The sequence below is a fragment of the Crassostrea angulata genome, chromosome 4 (assembly GCF_025612915.1).
Source record: "Crassostrea angulata isolate pt1a10 chromosome 4, ASM2561291v2, whole genome shotgun sequence".
Classification (NCBI taxonomy): Eukaryota; Metazoa; Mollusca; class Bivalvia; order Ostreida; family Ostreidae; genus Magallana; species Magallana angulata.
Genome location: NC_069114.1, coordinates 7452717 through 7467706, shown reverse-complemented (window position 1 = coordinate 7467706; position 14990 = coordinate 7452717). Strand labels below are relative to the sequence as shown.

Here is a 14990-nt window from a genome sequence, read left to right as displayed (position 1 = left end):
CCAAGATGGCGACCGAAAGAAAACCAGTGAAACAACACGTTGTTTTCAACTGTACAATCTGTTTGCAGCAGATAGTTAAACCCAGAAGTCTACCCTGCTCACACACTTTCTGTGAAGAATGTCTACAGCATTTCATATCCAGGGAAGCGATCGGGAGAGAAGAGTCGAGTTTTGAGTTTAAGTGTCCGATATGTCGCCGTGTGTCTGGGTGTCCCGAGCAGGGAGTTCCCGTAGAGGAATGGGCGAAACATTTTCCAGCCAATCTTCTACTTAATTCTCTGACCACTTCCTTGGAGGAACAATCTCAGGATAAATTGTGTGCAATGTGTGTACGTGATAACAAACACGTAAAAGCAGAGTATTTGTGTAACGATTGCCGCGAGTTGATATGTGCGGCTTGTAAAGGTATTCACAAAATTAATGTCATCCTACAAAAGCACAAAATATCACCAATTAATATGAAAGATCTAGATGACGACCTGCAGTTTCCAGACGTGGACGAACCTTGCCATATACATCAAGGTAAATTCGTGGAGGTATTTTGTCTGGATCATGATGCGTTATGCTGTAGCATCTGTTTAGCTACCAAGCATAGACATTGTGAGCGTGTAGAAGCAATTGATGAAATCGTTAAAGGAATAGAGAAGTCAAACATTGACAAGAACATTGGGGTTCTATCTAAATTAGCCCAGGTAGCTAAACAAATGATAGAAATCAAAGAACATACGATAAAAGATACTTATGCGAGTAAGGAAACGATCCTGACAAACGTTTCAAATGAAATTGAGAACCTTAAAAGAAAGCTTGATGAAAGTCAACAACAGTTTGTGAAAAATTTCTTACGATTACATGAGGAAAACGAAGATAAACAAAAGCAGTGCGTCTTGGATTTAAAACAATACCTGCTGACCGTCAGAAATGGAGAGTCTCTTTTATCTGCTGTTCTACAGAGGGGCTCCGCAAAGCAGATGTTTATATTGGCCATGAAAATTATCGCTGATGTAGAAGAACAGTTCAAACAATTTAAAGACAAATACTCAGAAGATGAAGAGATTCAGTACGAACATGACCACACTACCATATTCAAACAAATGTGTGAGCATGGCAAAATAGAAGCTGTCAAAAAAATAACAAGGCCTTCAGGGACCATTTGGAATTTATCAATGCATTGGCAATCTGCTGGGGTTGTTGAAATCAGAGAACAGAAACAACAACCATTAATATATCAAAACGTAACTGACTTATCGTCACTCAAGGCATCTAAGGAAAAAACGTCCGAGTTTCAGATCTCTATCTCTGGATCAGCAGATCAGGGTGTTTTTGTTGATAGTGAAACGGTTGTTATAGCCTGCTCATCTCCAACCTGTCTAAGAGTTCTAAAATTAAATGGAACAGAAATGTCAATTCATTTACCTATTGAACTTAAAGGAAGACCAAGTCTTTGTGTAAGTTTTACCAAAGACTTGTTGTATGTCGGGTGTCTGTCTTCAGTTTACAAACTGAAGATCATAAGTGATAAAATGAATCAGTTCAAGGCAACATGTATGGCTAAAATTGATTTGAAAGAAGACTTTGACCGCTTTTGGGTAGATGAAAAGGAAAATAGGATTGTTGTTGCAACGCAGGAAAAGATTTCAATTTTCACTCTTTCGCCTATTTATAATGTACAAACAACATTAATTAAGAGTTCCATATCCGGTGGTTTACCCTCAATATGTATAAGGCAAGATCGACTTGCTTGCATTAGTGCAAAAGAGGTACTCTGTTTTTCATTGTCGGGTCAGCAACTGTTCCGGAGTCAAATTCCTAAGGTACAAAGCATCAGGTGTTTAACCATTGATCCTCTGAATAATGTGTATGGTGGTTGTACGTGGCGCCAGGGATGCAGTACATATAACGACAGGTATTTTATTGGTAAATGCAGTAAATGTTTCCGTTATCTGTCCGACCACAAGGACGTTGATGGTGTGTTTCAGATTTTGAGCGATGGTATTATTGGGCGTTTGTTTATTACAGACTACCCAAACCCCCAGCTTTTGTTCTTTGATGAATATTCCGAACAGTTTGTTGTTTCTGATGGAAGGAAATGTACTGTCTACAGACTCTGTTTGTTTAGTGAATCCGCAATTTAAAAATTAAAGCTAAATGATTAATTAATTTACAAAAATATAGCCCGAAGTTAGCCCTAGGGATCATTTAATCCCGAACTTAATTTGACAGAACAGTTAAACTTGCAATTTGTTTGGTGATTTACAGGTTTAAATTTGTACTATATGAACGCCATCGCCATCTTCGCTAGCCAAGGGTTCATGATCCACTCTGCTCCTTTACAACTTGTAGAGGAACAGAATGGATCGTAAACCCTTGGCTAGCGAAGATGTACGAACGCTATTTTCATTGATATTTATGGTATCATTTGTTTTTATGTATGTGTCTGCTTAAAATTCTCTAAACTGATTTATTTTTCCTATGAATATTGTCAGTTCAAAATTCTAGACCTGTAAAACTGTTTTCATGCAGCATGTATGTTTTGTTTGGGCCTTTGTGTATTCCTATTACATGTATTAATATTGTCATAAATGCAGATACTATATAGTACTCCCTAAGTTAGTAGTTTAAATTATTTTGTAATATATGCAATTATACATGAACTGCTTATGAAATCACTTGATAGAAAATGTATGCCGCGATTTATTCTTGGATAATATGTTAGGGAAATGAAGTTTACAGAGGTTATTTAAACAATGAAATGGTGATTCATTCGGGATATGAAGGTAGCGACATTTCAGAAAAAATACATAACCAGCCTTAGCGGGATCGCTACCTTCATAACCCGAATTAATCATCACAGAAAGCATTTTATTGTTTATATAAACATCTTTCCTTTAACTAATTAATAAATTAATTATGAAAAGTTAGTAAAATTTACTAAATTACTGTTAACGTACATAAGTACGTTAGCTAAAAGAAACAGCCAAATCGTCTCCGGTGAGACTTTGAGTCTCATCAATCATGTTATTTCGTGCAGTCCGTAATTTTTCTTAGGCCGCTGTAGTTTCGACCAATCGATAAACAGGGCGTGTCAATTTTCGTCCTGTCAGTTTCAGCCGCTGTTGATTTCGACCAATCGATAAATGGGGCGTGTAGATTTCTGTCTGGCTGTTTCTATAATGCTATGAATTAACCATAAGCTTCCGTAAGAAATAGATGAAAGAATACTTTTTTGATGTACATATATGAATATTTTTCTCTTGTCATGCATGTAATATAATATGTTTTACGGTGCTACCGTTTTAGCGAGCGCAGCAAGAATTACACATATCTTGCATCATTGTCAACCTAGTGTTATTTAGGTATCAACGAATGTCAAAGTCTCAAAGAATGTTTGAGAGAGTATTGCTATACAATAAGTATGCCATAGGTACTAATTTGAATGATTATGATACATACAGCGCAACCCCCTACAGAGAGAGAGAGAGAGAGAGAGAGAGAGAGAGAGAGAGAGAGAGAGCGGTCCCTGTTTGTAGGTTGTGTAATTTCCCACTTTCAAATTTAATGGTTTGACTATAAGCAATATCTACATAAATTTTTGAACTGTTTATTTTTTCATTTTATTCCTTTTTATTTACTTCAAAATGTCCTATTGTTTATTTCCTTCTGCCTACTGTACATGCATGCATGCACAATTAGCTTAAAAATGGATCGATATGACAGTAAAGCAAGGCTCTTGCTAGTATATATTTATATAATCTCTATATAAAAAAATTAAAAACAAATCATGTGTCAATGAGGCAGGTATCGCAGTCTATACTGAAATAGCTAGAGAGAGAGACAGCGGTCCCTGTTTGTAGTTTGTGTAATTTCCCACTTTCAAATTTAATGGTTTGACTATAAGCAATAAAAAAATTAAAAACAAATCATGTGTCAATGAGGCAGGTATCGCAGTCTATACTGAAATAATTTAATTATGGTTGTAACGCGGCATTTGATTGGATAGAAAAATTTAGTTAAATTTGTATAACCTGGTTTGCACGTCACAAGACACGTCACAATGCACCGACGTACTAATTCACTTGACGTTACGTTTGAATTTTGAACAGATTTATATCATTTTTAAAAGTAAAACGGACTCAATTTGTACAGCAAATTCCAGAAAATTAAATTATAAGGAATGAACTCAATGTCTACCCAAGTTATACTCGTATAACCTGGGTTGGAGCAATTTACGCTTTTTTATAATCCGCTTCGCGGATTATAAAGCGTAAATTGCCCCAACCCAGGTTATACGAGTATAACTTGGGTAGACATTGAGTTCATTTCTTAAATAGCTATAGTACACTCGTTACATATGTTTGATCCACCTCTCAATTTATCGCGGGAAATATAGCGCGAGAGCACTGTGACGTCATCCATTACTTTGTTCGTCTTTGTTTTAGTTATTCGACTCAATACGAAGGTATGGAAGCATATAACAAATCTTTTGAGTCTCACCAAAGCATATGAGGTACCCAAAACGTGTCTTCAAACTTTAAGACACCGTAAATTACGAGTTAAAAGTCGGCCATTTTTGGCATAGCACCACGGGTGAAAACATTAGAGAGCATTATGGGACGTAGACAAAAAATTTGTTTGATGAACTGTAGGTTTAGCTCGATCTTTTTCCCCGCGTACACTGGTTATTAGAGCTCGCTTCGCTCGCCGACGCTACGCGCCGGCGAGCTGCGCTCGCTATAAGTTACAATCATTTATCTAAGTGGATGTAAATAAACATGTCTGTAGGTGTGGAAATAAAAAAAAGTGTTAAATTCTATTTTTAAAAACAATCAATGGAGTTTTATGCAAAAAAAAGTTCACCAAAACTCAATTGATTAAAATGTGCTGGTCGCTGTAGGAATGGGTCGCTTCAATTAAGGATGTAAAGATAACACCAGAAATTTTTTTTTCTACTGTCTGGTTTACTAGTAATATATTTTACGGTGCTACCGTTCTGGCGAGCGCAGCAAGAATTACACATACATGTACCTTGCATCATTGTTAACCTATAGTGATATTTAGGTATCAACGAAGGTCAAAGAATTTCTCTACAATAAGAATACCGGGGCAAAGGTACTAATTTTAATGGTCACTATACATACAGCGCAACCGGCCCCTACCCCTCTCCAGAGAAAGAGAGAGAGTGCCCAGTCCCTGTTTGTAGGTGTGTAATTTCCCACTTTTAAATTTAATGGTTTGACTATATGCAATATTTCCATTCTTTTTAACTGTTTATTTTTTTTCTTTATTCCTTTTTATTTAGTTCAAAATATCCTATTGTTTATCTACTCCCTACTCGTACACTCATATACTTACCTGCCTACTGTACATGCATGCGCAATTAGCTTAAAAATGAATCGATCTGACAGTAAAGTGTGGCTCTTGCTAGTATATATTTAAATAATCTCTATATTTAAAAAAAAAAAACAATCAAATGTCAATGAGACAGGTATCGCAGTCTATACTGAAATAGCTAGTACACGCATTTACAGATGTTTGATCCACCTCTAAATTTATCGCGGGAAATATAAGGTGCGTTCAGAGTTCACCAGATTGTTACCAACGGCAAGTTCGGTCACCAATGTTTACAAATGGTTCCCAGTGGTAGCAATCGGTTACCAATGTTGACCATTGGTGTACTTTCAATTTCAAATGAGGTCACCAAATCTACCAGCAGTCTAGAGCTTGGGCAAGTTTGGTAGGTGACGCCATTATGCTAATTCAACATGGCGGGATATAAGATGCCTACAGATACTGATGTGAATAAAGACTTTAGAATAAGATATATATATGCATATCTTATTGAATGAATATTTTGAAGACAATCTAAGACAACCGAGGGCTTCTAAAACCCACTTCTATAACCAGAAACATGTTATTATTATAGAAAGTATGTGATAGAGAACAGGCATTTTGATATTCGAGCTTGGACTTTCGGTAAGACGTTACTATTTCTTGCATCAAATCAAGTTAAAAGGATGTTGATATCGAGTGAAATATGCACAGATTTTGTAAAAATTGCTTTACAGATTTCAAAGATCCATGGCCAACAAAGAAATTATTGATAGGCCTATGTCACATTGCTGTTTGGAACAACTACCCAAAGTCCAAGCTCTTGTTAAAGAATTGATTCTATATATATACATTTTTGCTGGCGTTAAATATTTATTATCAATTTTGCAATTAATCTTTACTCTCTTTGTATTAATGATGGATTGGTAGTCATTTTGTAGACTTCTTTATATAATAGGGAATTTAACAAAATTGTCATCAAAGTTGTGTATTATAATGACTTTTTAAGCATAATAAATCACTCAATGAAGCTGTTTTAAAGGGAAAGAGTAACACTTCACAGAGGAAAAGTATTTTGTTTTGTTTTCAACTGTTTTATATGTTAAAATTGTTACAACTGGTAACCAAGTGTAACCAAAGGCTACCTTTTGTTTGAATTTGACAAAAAATCGTTCATAGTACTACCTATACAAATTGCTACAATTGGCTGCACTTGGCGACCAATGACCACCATAGTTCACCGATGGCAACCAAATGCTGCCAGCGGTAAATTCGTGGAGGTATTTTGTCTGGATCATGACACGTTATGCTGCAGCATCTGCTTTGCTACCAAGCATAGACATTGTGAGCGTGTGGAAGCATTAGACGAGATCGTTAAAGGAATAGAGAAGTCAAACGTGGAGAGGAACATTGGGGTTCTATCTAAATTAGCCCAGGTAGCTAACAAAATAGTAGAAAACAAAGAACGCACGATAAGAGAATCTAATGCGAGAAAGGAAACAATCCTTTCAAACGTTTCTAATGAAATAGAGAACCTAAAAACCAAGCTTGATGAATGTCAACAACAGTTTGAGAAAAATTTCTTAAAATTACACGAAGAAAATGAAGAAAGACAGAAGGAATGCGTCCTGGATTTAAAACACTTCTTGCTGACCATCAGAAATGGAGAGTCACTGTTATCTGCAGTTCAAGGGAAGGGTTCCACAAAGCAGACGTTTATAACGGCCATGAAAATAATTACTGATTTAGAAGAACAGTTCCAACAACACAAAGCCAACTACTTAGAAGATGAAGAGGTTCAGTACGAACATGACCACACAATCATACTCAAACAATTGTATGAGCAAGACAAAATAGAAGATGTCAACATGGTGAGAAGACCATCAGGGATCATCTGGAATCTATCAATGCATTTGTCATCTTTTGGAATTCTTGAGAATATAGAACAGAGACAATTCACGGCATTTTATCAAATCGTTACTAATCCTGCAAAACTTAAGGCGAAGAAAGAGTCCGAGTTTCAGATTTCGGGATCAGCACATCAAGGGGTTTTTGTTGATAGCGAAACACTTGTATTAGCCTGCTCATCTCCACCCTCTCTGAAAGCATTTAATTCCAATGGAACACATATTTCATTTGATTCTCCAATTGATTTGAACGGAAAACTAAGCCTTTGTGCAAGCCCTACCAGAACAATGCTGTATGTTGGGTGTTCATCTTCAGTTTATAAACTTAAGATTGTAAGGAAGAACGTGAGTGCTATTGGTGCCACGTGTAAGACTGAATTCAATGTTAAAGAATCTTTTGACATTTTTTGCTTGGATGAAGAGCAAAATAGGATTGTGGTTGCAACAGGGGCTAAAATTACAATTATCACACTTTTGCCTATTTGTAATGTTCAAACAGTCGTAGTTCCGAGTCCTGAAACAGTTGCTTTACCACTACTTTGTTTAACTCAAGACCGATTAGCTTGCGTGAGTGGACAAACGGTAATTTGTTTTTCACTGTCTGGTCAGAAACTGTTCCAATTTCAAATTCCTAAGGTCCAAAGCATCAGGTGTATTACCTTTGATCCTTTAAAAAACGTGTATTGTGGATGTAGAGCTATCAGGGATGCAAAAAGTACTACGACAACATTGGTTTGGGTGTATGTAACAGTTGTTTCAAGCCTCGGTGTGATCACAAGGACATAAATGGAGTGTTTCAGATTTTGAGTGATGGCAGTAACGGGCAATCTTTTATTACAGAGTACCCGGATGCCCATTTTCTAATCTTTGATGAGTATTCCGAACAATTTGTGGTCTCTAATGGAAATAAATGTACTGTCTACAGACTCTGTATATGAAGTTGCTGGGCTAAAGTTTTCTAAAAATCTTATGTCACGTGTTTTATTTAACAGATGTGCATTTGTTTTGAGAAATTGTTCATCCTTGGCCCAGACAGCTGATTTCATTTATATTGATAATTCTTTAGTGCTTTGTATAATTCATGTTCTAAAGTGGTGCAATTCATGCATGATGGTTTTTTTTCGTAATGTGTATTCTTAAGATCCCCTAAGGACATTCTTGTATCAATGTTTTCATTTGCTTTGTACAAATACGTATTGTATATTGTCTATATTGTAATGATATCAAGAAGCTTATAAGATCGTTACTGAAGATAATTCATTACTAGGGACAGGAATAAGTTCGCTATTATATCCGTTATTTGTTTTTGTCGTTATGTTGTCGTATGCCATTGTTCAGAATGTTTTAATGTCTTTTGAAGAAAGAAAAAGTTTTTCAGAAAGTAAACTAGGATCATGGAACAAAAAAAGTCTTGATATATCATCAAAATTAAAGTTCATTTTTAATCAAATGGCTACGGGGCCTTGACACCTGCTCCATTCTTCGACCTTGATCCTTTCATCTTAAAAAATTGTTCAAGGTCATTGCACACCACTCAGTGGGCGTAATTTGATATCGGTATCAACGGGAAATATGATTCGGACAATTATTTTAACACAGAAAGGTTATTTGACTTTCTATTAAAAAACGGACAACTTCAATGGGACGGACAATCGGACAAGATTTATTGCACATCCTCTACCCACAGTTCAGTGAAGCATACTGTAAACGTATTATGATTGGCGTGTACAATATTTGGCGGTAATTAGTTTTGAACAAGTTGGCGTATATTTGAATTAGCGTATTCCTGAATGTGCCTTTTCTTATACATATTTGCATAGCATTTAGCGATGTACTTGATTTAGCGGAAGCCGTATCCCGCCAAAAGCGCTAAATAGAATACACAGCCAAATGTAGTACGTTTACAGTATGCTACAGGCAATGATTTCACACAAAGAGGATTTTTTACTTTGATTGAGAGACGGGCTGTCACTATTCTATATGTAATGTTCACGTGTTCCCTTCCCTGTTTTGTAAAAAAAAGTATTTGTTGATTTTACCTACAGATCTACGGATCACGTTCACAAAATTCGGAACAGGTAACCATGGATTCCCAATAGAAACAGGTAGATGGCATAACATGGATAACAATTTAAGAAAATGTAGATTGTGTGACTCTAATAGTATTGGGGGTGAATTTCATTATATTTTAGAATGCACACATTTTGCAAACGATGGAAAAATGTTTTTGTCCAAGAAATATGATGAAAACCCAAATAGTAAAAAAATTAACGAGCTGATAAATACTTTTAATGTAGAAAAGCTAAAAATGTTGTCAAGATTCATTCAGAAAATGTTCAATCAAAGTCTGCTCTTCCAAAAACAAACCTATACAACCTACTGTATTGTAAACTCAACTTTCATATATTTATCACTACATGTACTATACATGTGAGCATTGACTGTATATGTATTTTGTGTTCAGTTCTATATTCTCATGTGGAACCTCAAATATCAGTGAACTGGTCTTGAATGAATGAATAAACAATTGATTTGAATTGCTTAGAATATTGTATCGTACATGTATATATGAGAATGCTGCCTGCGTCACAGTATATATAATAGTGCCATATCATTTATCCAAAATAAAGTCACAGTATTAGAATTAGACAATAATTTATGTACTTAAAATTCTTATAAAAGTAAAAGAGTATATCCCCAGCTTAATTGTTTCTAGCTCATGCACTGATCCAGAAAATTTTTCCAGGGGTGGAGGTGGAGGGGGTCCGAATTTGAAGTCGGAGGGGGGGGGATACAATAATCATCAGAAATCTTGACAAGCCAAAAAAAACCCAAATTTCATTAAATTCCTTATCCGTGGGGGTGAGGTGGGGGTGGTTTGCCGGGGGGGGGGGGGTCCAAGGCATATTTGCGATAATTTAACAATGTAAATTTAATAAATTTTCATTTCTCAGGGGGTGTCGGACCCCCCCCCCCCCCCGATCCGCGCGTGTAACACATGACATGCATGATGCTTCCATCTACTGCGTGACCCAGTTGGACAACATAAATTATGTAGCGCCAGCTGTATATATAGAACCATTTAACAAGAGCTTGGACTAAGGGTAGTTGAGTCAATCGGCAATGTGACGTAGGCCTGTCTATTTCATTGTAGGCCTCTCAGCCATGGCTCTTTGAAATCAACAGGATTTGTCTGGCTTTTAAGCGAAGACTACGCAATCGGTGCATATCTCGCTTGTAACCAGCGTCATTTTAACTTGTTTTGACGCAAGAAATAGATAGTTACATCCTACTGGAAGCCCAAGGTCTTGTTAAAATGGTTCTATTTAAACGTACGTGTTTGCCTTTGGGGTGAATTTACCGTAGAAACAGAAACTAGGGCAGGGGTTGGGGTTTCTTATCTTATGTAACAAATTGGTTTATTTCATTATGCAGTTTGCATTATTCATAAAGTTTATACAGTTTAAACAGTTTATTGTCATTCTTACAGGGGAAGGAAACTTAAAATATGTTGTACAATAAATCAATTAATTATCATCTACTATAATTGTAAATCGTATTTATTTTCATTAAAAACCCCGGAACAATGAATAAATAAAGAAAATCGCTCGCTAAATTTAAATTTCCCGCCGCCATGAGGGCTGCCATTGAACTTTAATCTATGACGTCACACCATCTTATCAACATAACATCATGATATTCGCTCTAAATGACAAGTTCTGGAAAATTTGAAACAATATTGATTTGAGACCGTTCTCTTACCTTTGCAAACTACAAACAAACGTCAAATGGAGCATGTTCGTTGAAATCTAAAAGCGGAGGTTAGTGTCTGAGAAATTTCCGCGTAAATGTGGAAATTGTCAACAGATGCCAAGTATTATAGAAAAAGTCTGCCGTCGTTATTTCGACATGGTAATTCCGACGTTAAAGAATGAATTTTAAACATCCCGATTACAATTATAACATTTAATTCAGTTAACGAAGAACTTGACTTGAAATAAAAAATTTAATCGAGGTCGTTTTCAACTTTGAATGATAGCAGATTAACAGCTGTCATTTACTTATGAAAATGCATATATTTATGCATACAATGATACATGTATTTATTCTTTAGATTGACGTGTGAACTCAAACATTGTCAATTTTGTTTAGTCGATTATTTGAGTAACAGAAAGGCATAAACCAGCGTTAATAATATTCAGAGAACTGTGTACATTCATTTGTATATGTAAACCAAACCGGAATAGATGGTGTGACGTCAAAATAACTAATTTTTTTGGTTTTTAATACAAAAGAGTTCTACATCATGTCAGCCTCCATTAAATACGATTTCTCCAACTTCAAACGTTCATTAATAAAAGCTTAATTACGTATTTTATTTCCAAAACAGCATGGCCACATCTGATAATTTACAACTCTACAGCAAATAGTATTCATGTTTTCACTTTTGCCTAAGTTAAAAAGTTACCCTGGGCTGCGTTCAAGATCGTAACAGCTAGCCTAGCCGCTAGGTCGTATATATCTAGGTCTATTGAACGGACCGCTAGGTTAGTCGCTAGGTCTCATATTTAAAGTTTGTAATATATTCGACTAAAGACTACTTACATTGACATAATTTGTTAATTTCAAGCGGAAATATACATGGTAAAACTCATTATAACTTAAAGGATGAACAAAATATCACTAAGTATATAGATTTCAAGTTTGTTACAAAGTGGTAACCAAGGTGGGCTGGCCATCTTGAGTTTGCTACTTAGCATAAAATATTTAGGCTACGAATACCTAAGCAGCTAGACTATAGCCTACCCATGCGCGGATCTAGAGGGGGGGTCGGAGGGGGGGTCCCGACCCCCCCCCCCCCCCCCCTGGAAAATGAAAATTTATTAAATTACCATAGTAAAATTATCGCGAAAATATGCCTCGGACCCCCCCCCCCCCCTGGCAAACACAATTATCCTTCGGACCCCCCCCCCCCCCTGGAAAAATTTTCTGGATCCGCGCATGGCCTACCGTTCAACTACGTAGCCCTACGTAGCAGCTACGATCTTGAATGCAACCACCACTTTTTTTTTTGCAACGTTAGACCTAACCATTAGGAACATAGCTTCATAATTTGCTTCCGACGCCAGTGAGCTATGATCAATAGATTAGAGTTAGGTTAACCGTTTAGCATAATAAAGCATGATTTATGTAGAGTTAGGAAGTTAGGATTTAGATCATTTTTGTAGGGTTTAAGCTTTAAAGCATTTTTTACGCAACCTTCAAAATTTGGTTCAGCGGCCCAAATAAGGAGATAAGGGACCGGCCCTTCAAACATTCTTTCTCAGATTTTTTTAAGAATGGTAATGAATTTCTAAACACTTGTTGAACAAAAATCTTACACCTGAAACAAAATAGTATCTGGCCCTTATAATGTAGACCATGTTTTTCTGTTTTAAATCATTTAGCAAAATTAAGGTCGAATATAAATCTCAAATTCTAAAATCAGACATGCAGAAGGATCTCCTCGTTGCTCGCAACGAGATCGTGTCTATAGTTATGAAATTCTTATTGCTATCTCTGACTTAAATCAACTCTATAAATATTAATAAATTGTGTTAAATCTTACTGGTGTTTTCATTTCAAGTGTTGACTATTGTTCAGGAATCCACTTTCCTGGGTTGATTTTTAACTGAGTCAGCATTCGATCACATGAGTTATTGCCCTTGTCGTACTGGTTCCGATTACACATGTATATAATATTGTGTGTTGTCGGTTTTTTGTTTTTTGGTGTTTTTAGGGTCTTCCGTTTCCAACGGAAGACCCTCTTGTTTTTCTTCGGTTTCTTTTTATTATTATTTTATTTTTTATTTTTTTTCTGACTCCTTCTTGGCTTTATATCTCAAAAAGTTTTCATCCGATTTCAATGAAATTTTCAGAGCTTTTGTAAAGTTACCGTGCCTCAAAGATGGTAAAGTTTCAGCATTTACGTCACTTCCGTTCAAATTTGGCGGCCATATTTAAATTTAAAAAAAGTGATTTTGTCCGGAAGAAATCTCTGTTAACTTTAAAGATATCGCTTTGAAATTTTTACTGATGATAGATGTATCAATTCTATAATGTACTGAGGGGTTTAAAAATTTCTTTATTAATTTTGCTCAAAACTGGAAGCAGTTCCAATTTTTGGAAATTTTCATTTTTTTGAACAAAATAAGACAATACTACAGTCTTATAGAACTTGCCATGGTGAATTCAAATCTGAAATCCGTCTGAAAATCGAACGACGCATTACAGAGATATCGGGGTTTAAAAATTGATTTTTCCGGAAATTTTGATTCCGCGTCCTTGGTTTAAAAAATAATGTAATGTTCAAAGTAAAATTAACTCCTACCAAAAATAATTGTTAAGTCGTACTTGAACACATTCGGATTTTTTTTAATTAAGTCGTTCTTGAAATCGGAAAGGTTTTGTTAATTCGTACTCAAAATCATTCGGATTTTGTTAAGTCGTACCAGGAATAATTCGATTTTTTCATCTTTTTATTTTAGTTACTCTTGTTATTGGTTTTAGAGCTCTGCTTCTTACAGGAACTTCCAGCTTTAATTCCGACATTAACGGAAGACCCACTCGTTGCTTTGCAACGAGCTTTGCTCTAGTTTTATTATTATTATTTTTACAGTGGTATTTGACTTATTTGTGCCCTGTTTATTACGGGCCGCCGGAAGGCGGTCCGTTATTTGATACACATTTAAATATTGTTACTGCGTTTCTGCGGGATAGTTCATTTTTAGTAGAATTAATACTATGCTTTTTTTTTATGAATTAAAAGTAAATTTGTATGTAGAAAAATGTTTTATGCCTTTTAGAAAATATCACATATTTTTTGTCTTACTCGTAAATGAAAAGTAGGTCATACTTAGTAGATTGTCGTATTTGGCGCGTTTTTATCGAGACTATAATCTATTCGGAAAATTTCGGAGTTCTTCATTCTTTTCAAAACGGTATGCGGGACATACTTAAGACCTGAAATACTACAGACCTGAATGTCATTAAATTTTATATAAATGATATATTTTAATTTCTATGTGTCGTGTCAAATAAAATGACTTTTGTATTTATTATATTTCCATGTAAAATGTGGTAGAAAATATCATGAAATGACATCATATTAATTATTAACGCAAGAATAAGACAGAAATGAAAATTTGAATTCACTGGAAAATTTGAACTAATCCATTTTTATTTTATTATGAGGTCCCTTGAAATCATATATTAAGCTAATGCATTAAGTTTTCATTCAATACAATGCAACAACAAAAAACCCAAAATGGTTTGAAATACATAATCTCCAAGAGAAATTTTAAATGATGAGTTGAACTTTGTATTAGAGTAATGTACAAATCATTGTGTTCTCCACTACTTCATACTATGGCAATGATCATACAATTTCCGTTAGAAATGCTTACAGTAACGAAATCGATTCTTTGTGATAATAGTAAAATGTTAAACTTCAAAACAAGTTGCTGAAAGTATATTAAAATTTACCATAAAAATTAGTACAACCAATTCTTATTTTCCTCTATGTGGTGTGTTTTTCTGTAAACAACCAATGATTCATACAACAATTATATATTTTGCGGCCCATTTGACGCTTGCGTCAATATGATTTCTTGTATAATATGTTTTACATTTCTTATTTTTCCGGATTTCAATTCCGGAAGACTTTAATTTTAATAGGCAAAAATTGTTTCCTACTTGCGTACATCAGTGAAACGAAAA

At 35.3% G+C, this 14990-nt stretch overlaps 1 pseudogene; it reads left to right on the top strand.

Annotated features, from left to right (window-relative positions):
- LOC128182502 (uncharacterized) lies at nt 1-8640 on the top strand (annotated as a pseudogene).
- The last annotated feature ends 6350 nt before the right edge of the window (nt 8641-14990 follow it).